Here is an 18,598-nt window from a genome sequence, read left to right on the forward strand (position 1 = left end):
GGCAGATATGCAAGGAAAAGCAGCATTGAAAAGGGGGACGATTGGAAGCCACCTGCCAAGAGGGAATTGATTAGATTGTCGTGTCACCTATGGTGGTACATGATTGTAATCTTAGCTCTGTGGGGGATGGGGGGGGAATGCCAACCCCAATTTGAAAAAGACACTAAAGCACAAAAGGCTAGGGACATGGTAGAGTGCTTGCCGAGAAACTAGAAGGCCCTGAATTCAAACCCCTGTACACCCATGTACCCACAAGATGAACTATTCAAGTCAGCCCTGCATTTCCCAGTGTGTGTCAGTAAGCGCAAATAGGCCTGGTACAAGTTGGCGGAGAACACAGAGGTGGCACTCAGCTGCCTCCTCCACGTGCTGGTCTCCAGGGAGAAAGCGCATCTGTGGTGCAGGAATGGAAGAATGCGTTGCATGTGTTTAAATGTTGTGCCATGCCTGTGTGTCGCCCAATAGCAATCACAGATCACTTAAAATAATAAATCATATAGCCGACCTTTCGGATCGTAAGAAGGAAGGCTCTGCTGTTGGCTCTTTGTCATGTGCGCCCGGGAGGAAGGCGGCTGGGGAGGAGGGGAGGAGGCAGTCCTGAGTCTGGACAGGACAGGACTGCCATGCCTGCTGCAGGTGTTGCCCGCTGAGTGCAGGCTGGGTGACACTGTCTGCTGGATGCCTCTGGCAGGTTTGTGTCGTGTGTCCTCCATAGCATGTGGGCTTAGCCAGACTTGCCTGGACCTGCACAGCAGCAACGGAGAAGTTGCCCCATCCCAGGTGGCTGTCACCCTGCAGGCCACAGGCAGCATGGAGGAGACGAGGGGCCAGCCGCCAGCCTGGGGGCCCTGGCCTTTCCGGTTGGTCCACCTTCGTAGCTACTCTTTTGGTCCCAGTGGACAATGCCCCTGGACCTCGAGAGCAGAGCCCTGCCATTCTGGGGACCCAGGTAAACCTCTCCAAAGCTCACGGGAGCCCAGATGGGATGAAGAAGCCAAGGGGATTCTCAGGTGCGGCCCCCTCCCCCAGCCACACTGGAGAGAGAACAAATGGGAAAGGGAGTGTTCCAAGTCAGGATGGCCTGTGGATGGGCAGCGAGCCTGGGTGTCCAGCTCACAGCAAGGCAGTGGCTCTCCACCAGGGGCGGCATGGCCTCCATGCTGGTGGTAAGGTCCGGAGGCACTGGGTTGTCACTGGACAAAGCCTGGCCCGACCCAGTGAGCCAAGAGTCCTAGAGTACAGGGATGGGTGAATGGGAGCCACGGCTCATGCCTGTAATCCTAACTACTCGGGAGGCTGAGGTGTGAGGATTGCAGTTTGAAGCCAGCCTGGACAGGAAAGACACAATTCTTATCTCCAGTGAACCACAAAAAGCCAGACATGGAGCTGTGGCGCAAGCAGTAGAGTAAAGAAGTTGAAGGACAGCACCCAGGCCTGAGTTCAAGCCCAGGGCCTCCGCCCCTGGTTGGAGGAGAGGGTGAGCAGCCGCTGCCCACTCAGGACCCCCGAGCTGCAAGCGCCAGGCCAGATCTGATGTCCAGAACAACTACTGGAACTGCCCTCGGCTCATTTCTCCCAAATCCTCTCCTCCCCGCGGGGCTGCGCTTCTTGCCTGAGCCCAGTCCCCCAGCTTCTGTCTGATAAGATTGTTCCCCTCCACCTCCATCGCTCCCTCTGGGATGACCACGGGCTGACCCTGGAGACACAGGAGGACATGGCTGGGGACATGGGCCCAGGGGACCCCAGAGATGCCTTGGTGGTGTCCTTCACCAGGCGTCCACAGCCTCCAGAGGACAGACAGACTGATTAGCAGACTAGCTGCTCTGGCTGCCTGAGATCATTTGCTTGACCCACTTTTCTGTCTTTCATGTCCCAGCAACAGCTGGAAGCAGATTATTAAGCTGCAAACACAGCCTAATTGAAAACCACAAGGGGCCCCTTTTCCAGAGAGAGAACCCCCCCCACACCCACCGCGGGCCTGCCCAGCACCTGCGTCTCTTCAACCAGTCACCCCAGGTCCCCAGGCTGAGCCTGCCAGCAGAGATTCGTTTTTAGTCCATCTACCTCTGCCACCTGATCATTTGAGGGTCATGCAAGGGGTGCTGAGTAAAATCCAGAGGTAGTCACTAAGATCCCACGCCTGTGTCGCCCCCTCTTTGCCTGGCACCAGAACCAGGGAGTGCAGGGATCTCACGCTGGTGGTAGGGCCCTCAGCGCTTGATTGAGTTAACCAGGAGTGAGCGTGCCCCCGTGGCCCGGCCCTCATTAGGTGAGTGAGTGCAAGGGAGCTGGTCTTCCCTGGAGAGAGGAGCTAGACAGGGCGGATGTAGAGACGCCCAGGTCACAGGGCCGTGGGCCTCTGGGGGCTGAGAGTGGACGGGGACAACAGCTAGCAGGCACCACAGTCCTATTGAGTTTAAGAGCCCAGGACAGGATCTGCCCCAGGGGAACCTGCAGATGGGGACACAGGTTCCTGACACTGTGGCATCAGCCTGACGAGATCCCCGCACATGAGGTTTCTTGGTGTATTAATTTACTGTGTTGTATGGATGTGTACACAAAATTGCCATCTTCATAATTTTTTAGTGCAGTGACATTAGCTCATTCAGGGTGTTGTGTAACTATTGTTTCTATCCATCTCCAGAAGGCATCCACCATCCCAGACTGAAACTGTGTCCACTAAACAGAAGTCTTCTCCTCCCTCCCCTCCCCTGCATGGGCAGCTTCGTGTCCGTGATCGGCTGCCCCTATGAGCCTAATTCTGTAAGAGGAGTCGAGGGCATTTGCTTTCTGAGGGGGTTCGAATCACTTAGCATTAAATACCCAAGGTTCGTCCATGTGCCAGAATTGACTGCCTTTTCCTGGCACGTTGGGTTGAACACGGCTCACCTTGTCGCCCCACGAGTATCGCTTGCTCCCACTCCACAACAGGCAGGGTGGAAGAGGGGCCGACACTCCCTCCACTTCCAGGTGGGACTCAGTGGTGCTCTGCACCCATCCATCTTCCCTGTGCTCTACTAGACGGCCACGTCCCCGTGGCCTTGGTCTGAGGGTGGCGGGCAGAGGCTCTGTGAGTGAAAGGCCTCATGGGAGGAGTAGGCAGACAAGTACACATGCTTATTTCTGACACATCCGGGACCTCCAATGCCTTGGTGACGTGTCGACGAGTGGGGTGAGTTTTGTTTTGTTGTATAGTACCGAGGGTGGGACTCAGGGCCTCAGGTATGCCAAGCACGTTTTCTACCAGCTGATTCTGGACTCGGGTCGTGGCCCTGAGGCAGAACCACTGTCTGGGAACCCTGGCCTGCTGTGGATGGACTGGGGTGAGGGCAAGCTCGGAATCGCCTCTTGTTTACTCGAGAAGCTCATAATCAGCAATTGTGTAGTTCAGTGCAGTGAGAGTGTGTGTTATGTAAAGTGAGCGTTAGTGTAGCTGGCTCACTGGGGAGATACGAGCAATGGTGATGGAATAAAGACATATGTACCAAATGGACTGAAACTCGTGTGTGTGTGTGTGTGTGTGTGTGTGTGTGTGTGTGTGTGTGTGTGTGTGTGTGTGTTCACATGTGTGCTGATTCTGGGGTTTGAATTTAGAGCCTGGGCATTACTATTTCTGAACTTCTTCGCTCAAGGTGAATATTTGAGCCCTTCCTTCCCTTCCTTCCCTTCCTTCCTTCCTTCCTTCCCTCCTTCCTTCCCTCCTTCCTTCCTAATACCTGTTGGGTTTTGTTGCTTTCCCCCCATTTAAAAAATTATTATCTAGATAACGGTTGAGTTTTCATTTCATACATCCACTTATGTGTACAATGCATCTTCGTCAGCATTACCTTTCCATCGTTCAGTTTTTGTGAACAGTACCTCTTGTCAGAGTCCTCTTCCATCACATGTGCACATTTCTGAAGAGAATCTGCTCTTTCTGGAAATTAGGCCCATTACCCTTTTTAAAAAATAAACAAAAATATTGCCCCCTAGTGGCTCCCGTGGTGGTTGCAGCTCTACTTCAGAAGGCCACCGAGCCTGAGTGGGCGTCTTCTCTTATCTGCATATTTTCCCCACGCTGAAGAGTGAAGAAAAGAGATTTCTGCTCAAAAGTAGTTCAGAGACAATACCTATGTGTAAATCCACTAAACAAAAAATAAGTTGTGAAAGGAGATGATCAGGGTGCAAAGACAAGGTGACTGTATTAGAGCAGTCAAATAAAAAAAAAAAAGGAAACAAAGAAGCATTTAAAACCTTTGGGACACTATTAAGAGACCAAAGCTAAAAAGGTTTGTTGGGCATAGAAGAAGGAGAAATGCAGACTAAAGGGACAGAAAATATAGTCAATAAAACTTTCCAAATCGTAAGAAAGAAGCACCTAGTCAAGTACAGAAAGCTAAGCCAGGTGCCAGTGGCTCATGCCTATAATCCTAGCTAAACTACTCAGGAGGCTGAGATCTGAAGATCATGGTTCAAAAGTCTGTGAAACTCTTATCTCCAATTAACTATCAGAAAATCAGAAGTAGCACTGTGGCTCAAGTGGTGTAGTGCTAGTCTTGAGCTGAAGAGCACAGGGACAGCACCCAGGCCCAGATGTCAAGACCCACGACTGACAAAAAAAGTACAGCAGTCTTTTAGGAAATTTATCAGACCAGATCAGAAACTAGTCCAAGGTACAATATAGTTAAAACATTAAATATGCAGAACAAAGAAAGAATACTGAAAGCTGCAAGAGAAAAATTCCAAGTCAGAAATATAATGTCAAGTCCATCAACATAACAGCAAAGTATTTCTCACCAGAACCCTTAAAAGGGGCGATGACATAGAATGATGTATTTCCAGTGCTGAAAGTAAACAACTGACAGCCTAGATTAATTGACCTAATAAATGCATTGTTCACAACCAAGAAGCATAAAAATCTGTGATAAGAAAGTGTGATGGAATGTATGACCACGGAACCAGCACTACAGAAGATATTCAAGAGAAACCTTAACACAGAAAAGGAAGATTAATATAGTTATGAAAATAGGGGAGAAAATAAATCTCACTAGATGAACGGAGAAGCAAATGGAAAGTAGGAATGAGCCAGACACTAGGAAAACAACAGATGGCAGGAATCATTTCAAAGCTTTGACATGGAGTGGCAGGTTCTAGTAAAGAGGAGGGGGTAACCGTGATCATATGATTTCTGCTTCTGAGACAGGGATGGGCACATGGCCTATTGGCAGCTTTCTGACGTCCACTGAGTGCAAGAACTCTATCGAGAATAACCCGGTACATGGGATATGGGAAATGGGAGAAATGAGGAAGAAGAGGTTGTTGAAGCTAGTTACAAGAATCCCAGAGCCAAGGAAGAACTAAGTAGTCACAGACACTCTACAGACGACGTGGAGAAGCCTCTCAGTGGATTCCAGAGAATACCATGAGTGAGAATGTTCTTCCTGCAGCAACACCGTGGAACAATGTGTGTGGTGGAATTGTCACTGGCAGCTCACTTGTAAGGGTGCCCCTCAGAGTCACACAGGCCAGCAACTCTGTGTCAGGACCAGGTGGAGAATCTTACACATGTAAGGAATGTGGGAAAGCCTTTACTCCGTCCCAGTACTTTCAGAGACAACACAGGCAGCTGCCTCTGCTCTGACCAAAATCACGAGAGCACTCACGGGAAATACGGGGAACGTGGGAAGGCCTTCAGCAGTTCCATCCGTTGACACACGCACACTAGAATGCACGAGGGGAAGAAATCACTTGTGTGCACACGGAATGGTCAGGCCCTTGGGCATCAGTTGTTTTTTTTTTTTCACTGAAATGAGAAGTTGACGCTGAAGTTAGCTACTTCGGTGACTGTGTGCATTGTGGGAAATCTCCATACTCCAGTTCCTTTGAAGGGCATGCAAGCACTCACAGAGTACAGAAGCTGGGAACAAAACAAACACCACTCTGTAGATGTAAGCTTTGTGGGAAACAAGTCTACTGTTCTGGAGATCTAAAAAGCCACGAGGAAACACACACTGGACAAAAATCACATGGATGGAACAGTGGAAGAAAGTCTTCATTTTTTCCAGGAACTTAAAGTTGAAAACAAAAAACACCTCACATTGAGAGAAACTTTGCAGGGTAAGCCATGAGAGTAGCGCTTCACTCACCTGAGTTGCCTTCAGAGACACGAGAAGACTCCTCTGGAGGGACGCACTGTGGATATGGCGTGTGGGTCATCTTCGCTGGTCAGGGCCTTCTGTAGGGAAAGCACACCTGGCAGAGGGGATGCAAGCAGTGTGGGAAGGTCTTCTTCTGTGCAGCTTCTTTCAGATGCACAGAAGAGCTGGAGCTCTAGAGAAACCCAACATGTATAAGCAATGTGGGAACCCTTTCATTAGCTCCCACTACTTAAGATACATGAAGCCTGGCGCTGGTGGCTCACACCTGTCATCCTAGCTGCTCCGCAGGCTGAGATCTGAGCAGTGTGGCGTGAAGTCTTGCCAAGAAAGTCTCCAATAAACTACTCAGAAAAAAACAGACATGGTAGTGTGGCTCAAATGGTAGAGCACTAGCCTTAAGTGAAACAAAGCTCAGGGGCAGTGCCCAGGCCCACAGTTCAAGCCCTAGGACTGGCCAAAAAAAAAAAAAAGATAAGAGAAGGACCCACACCTGAAGAGAAGCTGTGAATTATGACAGTGGTGGAAAGTCTTCAATTACTTGCCTTTTTCAACCAACACTAAAGAACTCGCAGTCGAGTGTAATCCTAAAAGGAGAATATTGCGAATGTTGATATCAGAAGATCTTTCCAGTACTTGAGTAAATGTGTGGTGTACAGTGTTTATTAGTGATGAGGATGTTCAAATAAGAAACATGAAAGTCAAGTTTCCTGGCTATAAAGGAAATATCAATCCAAACACATTGAGATTTTTTATCTCACTCTGGTCACGAGTGCCACCATGAAGAACACAAACAGCAACAGATACTGGTGAGCGTGCTGGGGAGATGGAATCCAGTGCCAATCCTGGTGAGCGTGCTGGGGGAAATGGAATCCAGTGCAGATCCTGGTGAGCATGCTGGGGGAGATGGAATCCAGTGCAGATCCTGGTGAGGATGTTGGGGAGATGGAATCCAGTGCAGATCCTGGTGAGCGTGCTGGGGGAGATGGAATCCAGTGCAGATCCTGGTGAGGATGTTGGGGAGATGGAATCCAGTGCGGATACTGGCGAGGGTGCTGGGGGAGATGGAACCAGTATGCCCTTATCAAAAGACTAAGCACAGAGCCATGTCTGGCCCACAGATACCACATCCATCTGAAGGAATGTAGGTCAGGTGAAAATAGAGATACTTACACACCCATGTTTATTGCAGCATTATTCACAACAACCAAGCTATGAAAATGATCCAGGGCCCTAAAACTGAGGAACGGATGAAGAAAATGTGGTGTGTGTATAGACACAACACACAAGTATTCTGCTGTAAGGAAAAAGACGATTTTGCTGTTTCCGAGCTGGAGATGGTTATGTTAAGTGAAGGACTCAGATTCAGAAGGACAAAGATCCTACACAGAAGGCAGACATAAAGGACAAACATCAACACCCAGGATTAGATATGATTTATGATTCTAGCACTGCTAGAGGGGACTGGAAGAGGGGTGGGGACAAGTGGGAATCCTACTGACCTTATACTTCCGTGAATGCAGGTGACAAAGGTGAACTCATTCCCGCGGTGGAGTGACGGGGTAGGAGGGAGGGGGAATCCAGAGCGGAAGCCTGGGGCACATCTCATCGAGGCCTGTGTGTGGAGGTGTGAAATGGCTCGGTGAGACACGGTGGACAGTTCACTTAGACTGGAATCCAGTGAAGGCCAGGATATAAAACAGGTCCTGCCAGGTGCATGGGAGACAGGGCGAAAGGATGGGAAAGGGTCATGTATGTGTACACATGTGTGAAGATGTGACAGTGAGGCTTGTGGAGACCGGTTTGGGAAGAGGGGAGGAAGGAAGGAGGTGACAGAGGAGGTGTGTCTGATCAAGGAATCTTGTGTACGCATATGGACAGGACAAAATAAAACAATGCTAATAAAAATGAGAGGAAGGGGAATGCTGACCTTAAGAAGAGGAGAGCAGAAACCTCAACTGGAAAAGAGCAAATGCAATTTACCAAAGAAGAGACTTCAACAGTGTTGTTGACACCGTTAGTAATTAGATAGTTGCAAAGTGAGAAACACTATCACTTCGTACCCAAGAAAACTCGCATGTGACACCCAGGAGGTGTGCAGACACTTGGAAGTGGGCAATGCAACTGTGTCTTGACAGCCTGTACAGTGCATTCATTATTCCCTAAACCCCTGGCACCGGTACAGTCAACTAACTGTACTCGGGTGACCAGAAGCCCCACTGCGGTGCCCGAGGGGGAATAACAGCCTTTTTCCCTGCCTTCCTGTTTCCCACAGGGTGGAGGGGGGCAGAGCCCAGCAGCGCCTTGGCAGTATACTCAGGCATATTCAGGGATCCCAGACCGAAACTTCCATCCATGTCCACGGAGCCACTACCATTCTTATGCATTATCCTCTGCTGGGAAGATTCCAGACTGCACCACAGGGCGTCCACCAGAGACGAAACCTGAGTTAATTTTATGTGAGACCATGATTCCTGCTGTTTTAGACTGAGGTGTCTTATTAGGGGATTGGACCCCCAGTTCACTGAGGAAGAGAGGTAAGAGCAGGGGTGCTGCGTCCCTAGGGTGCTTGATGAAGGTCGTAAGAAGGTCTTACTAAGTGGTTGGTGCAGGAGGTGTGAGGAAGAGGGGAGGGGAAGAGGGCAGTCGGCTGGCGTGTACCCATTGCACAGTGAGGGCAGGGGAGGAAGACTGAGAAAGAGGGCGAGACAGCTTGGGGAAGGATGCTCAGGCTTCTGGAACAGGAAGCCTGGAGTCAAGGCATCCACTGAAGGGACAGACAGTGCCATGTGACATGTGAGACCACCCAGAGAAAAGGGGGGTCCAGTGCCAGCTAGCAGGCTTGGAGCCGAGCCAGGAGGAGCTGGCAAATGGTGCCAGAGGCAGAGCAGGCTTCTCGGAGTGGACCAGCCGAACGCCACCAGCTGCCAGCTTGTGCCAGGACTCCAGGGCTGTTCAGAACAACGGCCTCACTGGGTGTTCCCCAGCCTGGTACAACCTTTCTGTTCCTGCCTGTGGTCACTGCTCTCTCTCCGCCCCAGCCAATGGTCCCACTGTCCTCAGGGTACCCTCCCGCTGTGTCCATCTGTGCAGAGCCCCTCCCTACCTGCAGCAGACGGCAAATCGAGTAGCTTTTCCACTGTCGCTGAGGCATCTCCTGTGGGCTGCTGGTGACTCCTCCGAACGGAGGAGTTTGAGATCGAAGCCTGCCTGGTCAGGGAGCCTGTGAGAATCTTGTCTCCACTAAACTACCCTTCCTCCTCCCAGAAAGCTGGTAATGGGTTGTGGCTCAAGTGGTAGGATGCTAGCCTTGGGCAAAAGCAGCTCAAAGACTATGCCTAGTCCAAGCCCCAGGACCAACATGTGTGCACGCGCATGTGCACGCGCACGCGCACACACACACACACACACACACACACACACACACACGCGCGCGTGCACACACACCTGTTCTGTTCCCCAGAAGTCTGGGCTCTCCGAATCTCCAGAAATCCCAGATCAGTTGGAGCTTTCATGGCCATATCACTTCTCTAGCATGGAGATGGAGGTGTTTTGAAAAAATTGCTTTCTAGTTTCAGGCTTTCCCTTCTCTCCTGTGGATTTCAATATGCTAAGAAAGGGTCACATTCTCCACACTTTGGGGGTGCATTGGAGTGGGAGAAGCAGGAGAACACCCCTGTGGGGCTGGTGCAGCAGGAAAGGCTGGTGGTGTCTGGGGCGCCGGCCACCACTTCTCTCCGTGTGGTCCTGGAGGCGGACACGTGTGCCAGCCCCCGCCGCTTATACAGATCCCTTACCCTCAGGGACACAGTGTGGGCAGGGAGCGACATACCTGTGCCAGCCCTCCATGGCCAGGGGGCACAGCATCCTCACAATTGAATTCACGTGGCCACAGCTCCCTCTGCTTTTCTTAGTCCACCACTATGGCCTGTGAACTTGGCCTCTGGCTCTTCACTCGGCACATGCAGAGTTAGCGCCCTGCACGAGCACTGTGTGGGCCTCCTGCAGACTCAGCCGCAGAGAGCCATGGCTTTAACGAGCGCACGGATTCCATGCAGCCTTCTCTGTCCTTTGGGTCTCATCTGGCTTTTCTCGAGGGAAAAGCACCAGGGTGGGGTGAACTTCAGGTGGATTGAAACCAGCAATCCACGCTCTTGAATCCACCAGGCAGTGGATCTAGTCACTATTCTGTGATCCCACACACGGGGACCTCACGGGAGGTCTGAGCCCTAGGCCTCGAGCCAGCGTGGGCACCATTAGTCTCCACCCCAACTCAGGATGCAAGAAGCTGCTCGGCTCTGACCTGCGGTTAGGCGGTCGAGCTGGTGTTTGGTTGATTTTGACCCGTCGCGGTCATGAGGGTGTTCCATAAGCTGTGTTTAGGAATGATTGCTCTACCGTCTGTGGAATCGCCCCTGGCTGGAGGCAGACTCAAAGTTTGCCCACTTCTCATTTTCTGGAACACTCTGTCCCATTGTTTGGATTCTGTGCACTTCCTCGAGCAAGTATCTGGAGCTCTTTAGAAGCCCATCACTCTAATTTTCTTCCCCTTCACACCCTTGAAGACCCCTTTGCCACGTGAGGCAGCCCATCCCCAGGGCCCCTGCTCCTGCTACCACACCACCTCCATCTAGCTGCGACACGGGCAGCTCTCCCACCGGACGGCAGCTCTCGCTGCACCGGACGAAGTATTTTCAGTGTACTTCCCACCACTGAGAAGTCTGTTCCTTGTTTAACTGGAGACAGGTGCCTCGTCTACAAACAAGGCCTCAAAAAATAGGGCCATGGTGGCTGGACTCCAGGCCAGGCCGCGTCACCGGACACCTCAGCAGTGAGATCACACATGGGAATTGCACTAGGCCTGCAGTTCCCAGAGGTACCACCCTTCCGCCTTTGTGCCTCACCCCCTCCATTCCAGCCAGGCAGATCTGGCCCCCTCCTGACAGAGAAGCCACTTGCCCAACACTTTAACCACCCTGCCCCCTGCTTCACTGAGGCTCTAGGCCCACGCTGCTCCTGATCACCTCTGCTCTCTTCTGGTCCCTTTGACTCTTTTCCTTTTAAAAAATTGCAGCAAATATGCTGCAGCCCCCCCCCCCCAAACTGAAATAGAAAAAAAGAAGAAAAGAAGCCTACACAAATAGAACGTTAGATAGCTCCACGGGGCAGTTTGGACCATTCGCTGTGGATCCACTCATTTCCAGGCCCACACGGCCCACCCCCGGGGCCCTGCCTGGGGCTCTTTGTTACCAGGAGCCCTGTTGGTCCTCGTGGAAGGCAGACACAGTCTGGTGACCCCATGCAGAATCAAATGGCTGGGTTGAGGCTTCTTTTATGTTGGCCCAGCATTTACAATCATGAGGTGGGAAAGAGAGCTTTCAAAAGGCATATGAGAGCGGGGAGGGAGAGAAGGGAGGGAGAGAGGGAGGGAAAGAGAATTATGGGGTAGGACTTGGATGGGTATTTCTGCCCAGGTTTGATGATGTGACTGCCTGGTTCTATTTGTGTGTGAGAATTATCATCCTTCTGTTTGGGCTTGGGATCCTGCCTGCCCACGAAGCCACCACACCCAAATGACAGCACCAAATGTCACTCCCCAAGTTTCTGAGTTGGATGGCAGCCAACAGAAATGCTGGAAAGCACTCATTCTGGGAGAGGATCTGATTGATGCGCATTTGACTATTTCCTTTAGGATCAAATCTGAAAGGCTCTGATCCAGGCTTTATTTTGCCCTGGCCTGGGTGGGTTTAGGGTGGCTGAGTAAGCAGCAGGGGCAGGGGGCGTAGGAAAGGAGTGTCTGGCCTCTTGGACTTCTCCTCCAGTTGCTTGCTCCTCTGCTCTTTCTAGTTACAATGTTTCCTCTGTCTGTCCTCTAGAAAAGCAAAGTCCAGGTTGACACTCCTCATCATGGGGGACTCCTTCACTAGTGGGGAGCCAAGGATTCAGCTAGCTGTCTTCATTCGTGGGAGGGGGCAGCTCTGAGCGGACGACTCGGCTTGAGTAGACGAGTGAATCAAGAACCAGGCCCTCCCCTGTGTCCAGGGAGGGCCTTCTCAGTTCATGTGCTTACTAAGAAATTGGCAGGAAGATTGGAAGTTAGAGCCCTTGTTTTATTTCCCAGGCTGGGATCAATGTCAATAGGCTTAAAGCCATTGTTTTCCAAACACAGCTTCTCATCTTCATGTTCGAACGCGGGATCGTAGGGTGTCACAGCATCTCGGGGTCTGGAGACAAGTGACGGAGGTCGTAAGAGCCCCAGTGAGACCCAGGCTATCAGAAGACCTCTGTCGTGGAAGAGGAGGTAAGGAGCAGGCAGTGCTCGGGGAAGTATGCTAGTGCGCAAATGTATGCATTATGGGGAAGCAGTACTATAAAATACAGAAGCTAAAGTTGTACAAAATCCCTTGGAACGAGGTAAAAAGATTTCATAAATCAGGCATGTGTCTGCAGGAACATGTGCAAACATAGAGTTGGTAAAAGTAAGAGCTAGCTAATGCAAACTTACCATTAATATTTAAAAATGGGAAGCTGTGGAAATTTGTAGCCTGGGATCCTTTTGAAGTTAGAAACTAAAATACTGCCTTAGGCCTGACTTAATACTTAGTACAATGAAGAGTAATTAGTCATGCTTAAGGAAAATCAGGTTAAAAAAAATCAATGAAGTTTTAATGTCCGATTCCGTCTCTAGGTGGTGCACTTCTGCCTACGTCTACCTTGCAGTTCTTCCTGGGAAGGTGCAGGACAAATTAAAATCTCAAAAATGGAGAAAAAGAAAATAGTTTCCTATAGAAAAATTCACTCACCACACTTACAATGCCTGCATTGAACTTCACTTGAAAACTCATCAGAATATAATGATTCAACAATTGTTTAGAAGTGCTCTGAGACAGGTTTTAGAAAGTTGTGCTTTCAGAACTCACCACCCCCGACCCCACCCTTTCCCCAGCCAATCACCGCCCACTTTCGCAATATCTCTGTATAGAGAGGGAGGAACAAATACAGCTTCATCTACCTTACCTGCCTCGTGGCAAAAAGTTAGAATACAGGCCCACCCCATTCCTCTGCCATGGCCCCATTTAAGAAGAAATAGCCTGCTTTCAGTAACACACAGCACAGTTCTGATATGGACACAGACTTCTTACCAATAAAGACTTTGGTGGCAGGCTGGGCAGAGCTTGAGAGTCAATTTTGTGTTATTCTTCCGTGCTTTTCCTTAGAAACTGCTGGTGTTGGGCCTTTTTCTTTTACCTTAAGAAAATGTGTCCTAGCTGGGTACAATGGCTCAATCCTACTTTGTGGGGGTAAAAGAGGTTCAAGGCAGCATGGGTAAAACAACACACCGAGAGTCTGTCAACAAGGTATGTGCCTGCTATCCTAGAGACGGCAGATCACAGGGCTGGCCAGGCATAAAACCAGACTCTATCTCAAAAATAATCAACCGCCAGCCAGGCATGGTGGCTCACGCCTATCATCCTAGCTACTCAGGAGGCTGCGATCTGAGGATCAAGGTTCAAAGCCAGCCCAGGCACTAAAGCCCATGAGACTCTTAACTTCAATGAACCACCAGAAAACTGGAAGTGGGGCTGTGGCTCCAGGGATAGGGTGGTAGCCTTGAGCTGAAGAGCTCAGGGATAGAGTCCAGGCCCAGAGTTCAAATCCCATGACCAACAAAAAAGAAAAGAAAAAGAAACGCACTCAAACAAAAAAACAAGAAAACCCCAGCCAACCCCCAAAAGGCAAGCATACATAAGGTCCTGAGTTCAAATCCTGAGTTCAAAGGGAAGGAAGGAAAAGATAAAATTTCTCTCTCTCTCTCTCTCTCTCTCTCTCTCTCTCTCTCTCTCTCTCTCTCTCTCTCTCTCTCTCTCTCTCTCTCTCTCTCTCTCTCTCTCTCTCCCTCTCTCTCTCTCTCTCCCTTCCTCTCCCTCCCTCCTCCTTCCTTCTCCCTTTCCCTCTCTCCCTCCCACCCTCCCCTGGTACACAGTGGCCCAGACACTGCCTGTCAGTTTCCAGACACCACTGTGGGCCTGTCTGGGGGCAGAGTGGCTGGGGTGGCATTGCACCTCCGTCCCCAGAGCGCCCTCTGCTGGTCTCCAGTAGCCTCGCCTGAGGGGAGCCCACTTCACAGTTTCTCCCCCACGGAGGGAGCAGCAGCTTGAGGAGACCCCCGGGGCCCCCTATAGGGGCCCCGTTGTCTTGCCCAGTGTCACCTACTGTATTCCAGTTACAGGAGGCTCCAGCCTTCTGCTTTCCAGGCAGTGCACGGTTTCACCTACCTGTGCCCAGAGGCGAGGGGAGTCAAGGTTCTGGGTTCCAAACTGCATTCCATCTCTAAAGGAAAATGTGTTCTCATCAGAGTTTGGTCTTAGATATTGATACGAAGCTCTGATAATGGCGTTTAGAGTAAGCATGAAATCCCACATCCACACCGTGTGAAAGGTGAGCGGAACTGCTCTCTAAGTGCACCCTGCCGAAGGAAGGTGGAAACTGGTGCTTTCAGAGTTGCACCTGCAGACGTTGCCCAAAGCAGAACCCCACAAGTCCACGGCATGCCAGCCTTCAGTTTGCACTGAGCACAGCATTTCAATTACGTTGAGAACCTTTCCCAGGGATCTCAGGCAAACGCTTTACAAGTCGTCCAACCCACAGTGGCAGCTGACCAAAGCGCTGACGGCACGCAGACACTGGGACAGACCTGGGCCGGTAGTATCGCTTTGATTTTATAGGCAATCCCTTGACACACTGCAAAGGGTCCCCTTGGCAAGCCACAAGCATGTCAGCAGAGCTAAGAGGGGGTCACACGACCGAGAACCACCCACACAGGACCATGGAAGACAGCACGCAGGAAACACGGAGAAATCTTGACATGGCTGAGCACAGAACATACGAAGACACAGCAGACATGCCATGACACAATGTTTATTAGTGGCAAAGGCTAGCTTTCCAAAATCATTTTTCCCGTTGGGGCAGTGCCTGTAGATTATTTGACTCATGCATTCACCATTTCCCAATGGCAAACATTTTCTTTCTCTGTATCATGGCACATGCAATTTGCTTTCTCTCAGTGTGAGCATTACAGAGCAGTCTAACTCTGGGAAAACACACATCCAAATGTCAATATAAATTGCAGTGAGGACAGAATGTTTTCAAGAACCTGTACCATTTGGGCAGCATTCACCATCATGGTAAGAGCTCCAGCATCCAGGGAAAATGCACATTGGTAGTGAATGCCAGCCGGAATGAAATCAAGCACAAAGGTTATAGCAGCTTCTATTTCAACTCAGTGTCACTGCCAGTGTCTGCTCAAGATCTAGAGACACACATGTCTACAAAGCAGTTCTGCCTGGGGGTCGATTTTCCCATTACTCATTCCTTATACATTCAGGGGAGGTTAACCTCTGGCTTGACCTTCTCAGTCCACTCCACTATTTGTCCAGCTCTTTTACAACCTTGTCATAAAATCCTGCTCGCTTCCCTTTGGAGCGACATTTTCTGCAAATATTCTGTGTCGATTATGTCTGTTTGCCTGCACGCTCAGCTCCTGTGTCTCTTCGGGAACTAAGCTAACACCACTTATTGCTTTCCTGAATGTCAACACTCAACACCGTTTGTTTGGCCTTTCCAGTTCATTGGCCACATGTTGTGGGTCAGACGGGCTCTGGGGTTTAATAATACTCAATGCTTTGTGAACCACAAGTTGCAAAAATTATATTAGAAAAATAAGGCAAAACATGGCATAAAGCCAAGGAACAGAGCTGCTATTATTTTAGTGACTGGAGACAAACTTCTGACTTGCTGACTTGGGGTTTGGAGCCCCTCGCTGAGTCAGTGGAGGGGAACCCGGGCCCTTGGTGCCTGCCAGCTTTTGGTGTGTTGACTGCACCACCTGTGCTGCTCTGGTCGGTGATGGCTTCAACAGTCTGAGGGTGGAAGGGAGCCTGCCCTCTGGTGTGGGTCATAGACTACCTAGTGCAAGGAGCAGCACAGGGGATGAGGAAGCAACACAGGATGAAGAGGCCTCGGCTTTGTCCCAGTCACCTCGGGACCAGTCACACGGCAGCGCTAGCCAGCCAGCCAGCCAGCCAGCCAGCCAGCCAACCTGCCTCCCTTCCCTGCAGAGGGCACCAAGCGTTTGGCTAAGACATCTGGGTGCCTCCTCACTGTGCAACTTCCTTTAGAAGTCTGCATGGTGCCAAACAAATTCCTCTGCATGGAGCCAGTTTTTCCAGGCCTGCCCCACTGTCACCGTGGGCTGTGTGCCGCTGCCCTCACATCTGTGAACAGGGTTCTGGGTGGTGAGGAGGAGCGAGGAGCTGTCAGCTCCCCCTCAGGGCCATGAACACCTAGACCTCGCCCTTGACGGGACCTGCCCTGCGCCTCTCCTCCAGGCCCTCCCCGCTTCCCATGGCCCTGCTGAGGCTCAGACCTTCACGCAGAAACCCTTCCTGCCAGACATTCGAAAGTGTCTGCCTGGCAATGGCTGTGGATTCTGCAATGCCGTTTGTATTCAGCTCCCCTGTGGCTGCTCACTGGGTGGCATCTTTGAATTAGAAGACAATGTGCCTTAAACTTCTGCCTTCCCTGACTTAAGAAGAGCTTGCTGAGGGAGTGGGGACAGCCAACGAGGCGTGGCCGACGTGGTGCGCTGTCTCAATGCCCACGCCCAACTGCATCTTAATCACTGAGCTCATTCACGTGAGTGTGCTCCAATTTAATCTCCTTCCAGAGGGTAGGAAAATAACATGTCAAGTTCATACCACAAGGTTACAACCCAGAAAACAGGCTCAGGCAGGTAAAGCTAACATCAGAACCACAGCAACATCGAGAGACTTCTTTTTTCTAACTCTCTTTCAATTATGGGTCTTTTATATTGGCCCAAAGACTTTTCTCTGAAAAAAATCTAAGACCAAAGTTTGTTCAGTGGGATGAACTTAGAAGCCCAAAACATCAGGCTTCACTGAGTGGTGGATTTCGCAATAGTCATTTCTCTTCAGGGTGGGGTGTCACTGAGGTCAGTGGCACGTCACTCCCACAGGGGTCTTCATCTTTAGTGACTGCCCAAGGCCTCTGCGGGTATAAAAGATCCCAAGAGCAAAGCCGATTGGCTGACAAAGCTACAGATTTTTGCATGGGGAGAAGCAACGAATTCATAACATTTGTCCCTTTGTCTTGGCTGGAATTCCAGTTCTAAATGGAGATAGTGACCTGCGAACTGTGCCCCGCCCCCGTCCTTTCCCACTTGATATCTCTCAAGAGTGATGGATTTTCTCCTCGAGTGTGACCCTGGAGCCAGCCTCTCCCCACTCTGGCCTCCACTGTGAGCATCTGGTTCTCTGAGCGGGGGAGATGGGTGAGATGGCTACTGGGTCGGGGGCCCGTGAACATGGGCATGTTGATGGCCAGGTAGTAGGGGACTGCCTGACCCTGTCAGAAAGGGGGCTTGGAAGGAATAACTTTTAAAGCACTTCCCCCACTGCTTCTAAATGTGGAATTCTTAGCTATTTAAGTGGAGAAGAAAGCTACCTTTTCGTGCAAAAAATTTTTGATTATTTCCATAAGTTTCTAACAACCCTAAAGGAAATGTCATGCAAAATGAATCAAATTCCAGGTGCGTGGAAAGACTAGGACTGAGCTAGTTGGCCTCGGGCTGTCACAGCCACGTGCAAGCCAGGGACACCATGTTTGCTGGCAGTCCCTTCTGGTGCAGTTCACCCCGAAACAAGTTCCTCCACTCAGCAGATAAACAAAAAAAATGTAGTGATTTTGCTTTGGATATATTTTTCCTAAAACATTTCAATTTAATTTTAGACGAGGAAAATATCTTGGGACTCAGCCAGCTTGGCTGACTGCTGTCTCTAAGAAGAGTTTATGCCCAAGACCTGCAGTGCCACAGTTGAGGCAATTCTATGGAAGCCAACAACTCTGGGGGCCAAAGCCCCTCCACTGTGGCCAGCTTCTGGAGTGGAGAATGTGTGGGTCAGGGGAATGTGTATCTTCAGCAGACATGCACAGAGCTTCCTGATTCGCCTTGCTTGCAGGGAACCGGAGCGGGCCAGGCCGTCTCCAGACTGCTAGCCAGCAGCTGTGTTGGTGTGTCTAGGTCGGGCAAGAAAGCCATAAGAAATTAAAGCATCAAGAAAGAGTAGATGTGGTTGATCTCCAGCCACACTGCCTGGGAGGGGAGGTTGCTGGGGTCCCTAGAGACCTGGGAACCCGCCTGGGAACGCGGGAGCCCGTGCTGTCTGGGGAACTGTCCATGCGTAGACAGAAAGCCTGCTCTTCCTCCCTGATGGGGAAACACGAGCGGTCACGTTTAAGTTTGGCTCTCCACCCTTCATGCCTCCAGGCCAATTCTCATCAGCTTTCTGGCGGCTTCTTGGAATATTTTTTTAATCAACTGGCGTTTGGGGGGAGACCGGGGCACCTGGCTCATTTCCTGCCTGGGGAATGCTGCTACCAAAGCC

This window comes from Megascapheus bottae, chromosome 4 (assembly GCF_031878675.1).
Source record: "Megascapheus bottae isolate mThoBot1 chromosome 4, mThoBot2.hap1, whole genome shotgun sequence".
In the NCBI taxonomy this organism is placed as follows: domain Eukaryota; kingdom Metazoa; phylum Chordata; class Mammalia; order Rodentia; family Geomyidae; genus Megascapheus; species Megascapheus bottae.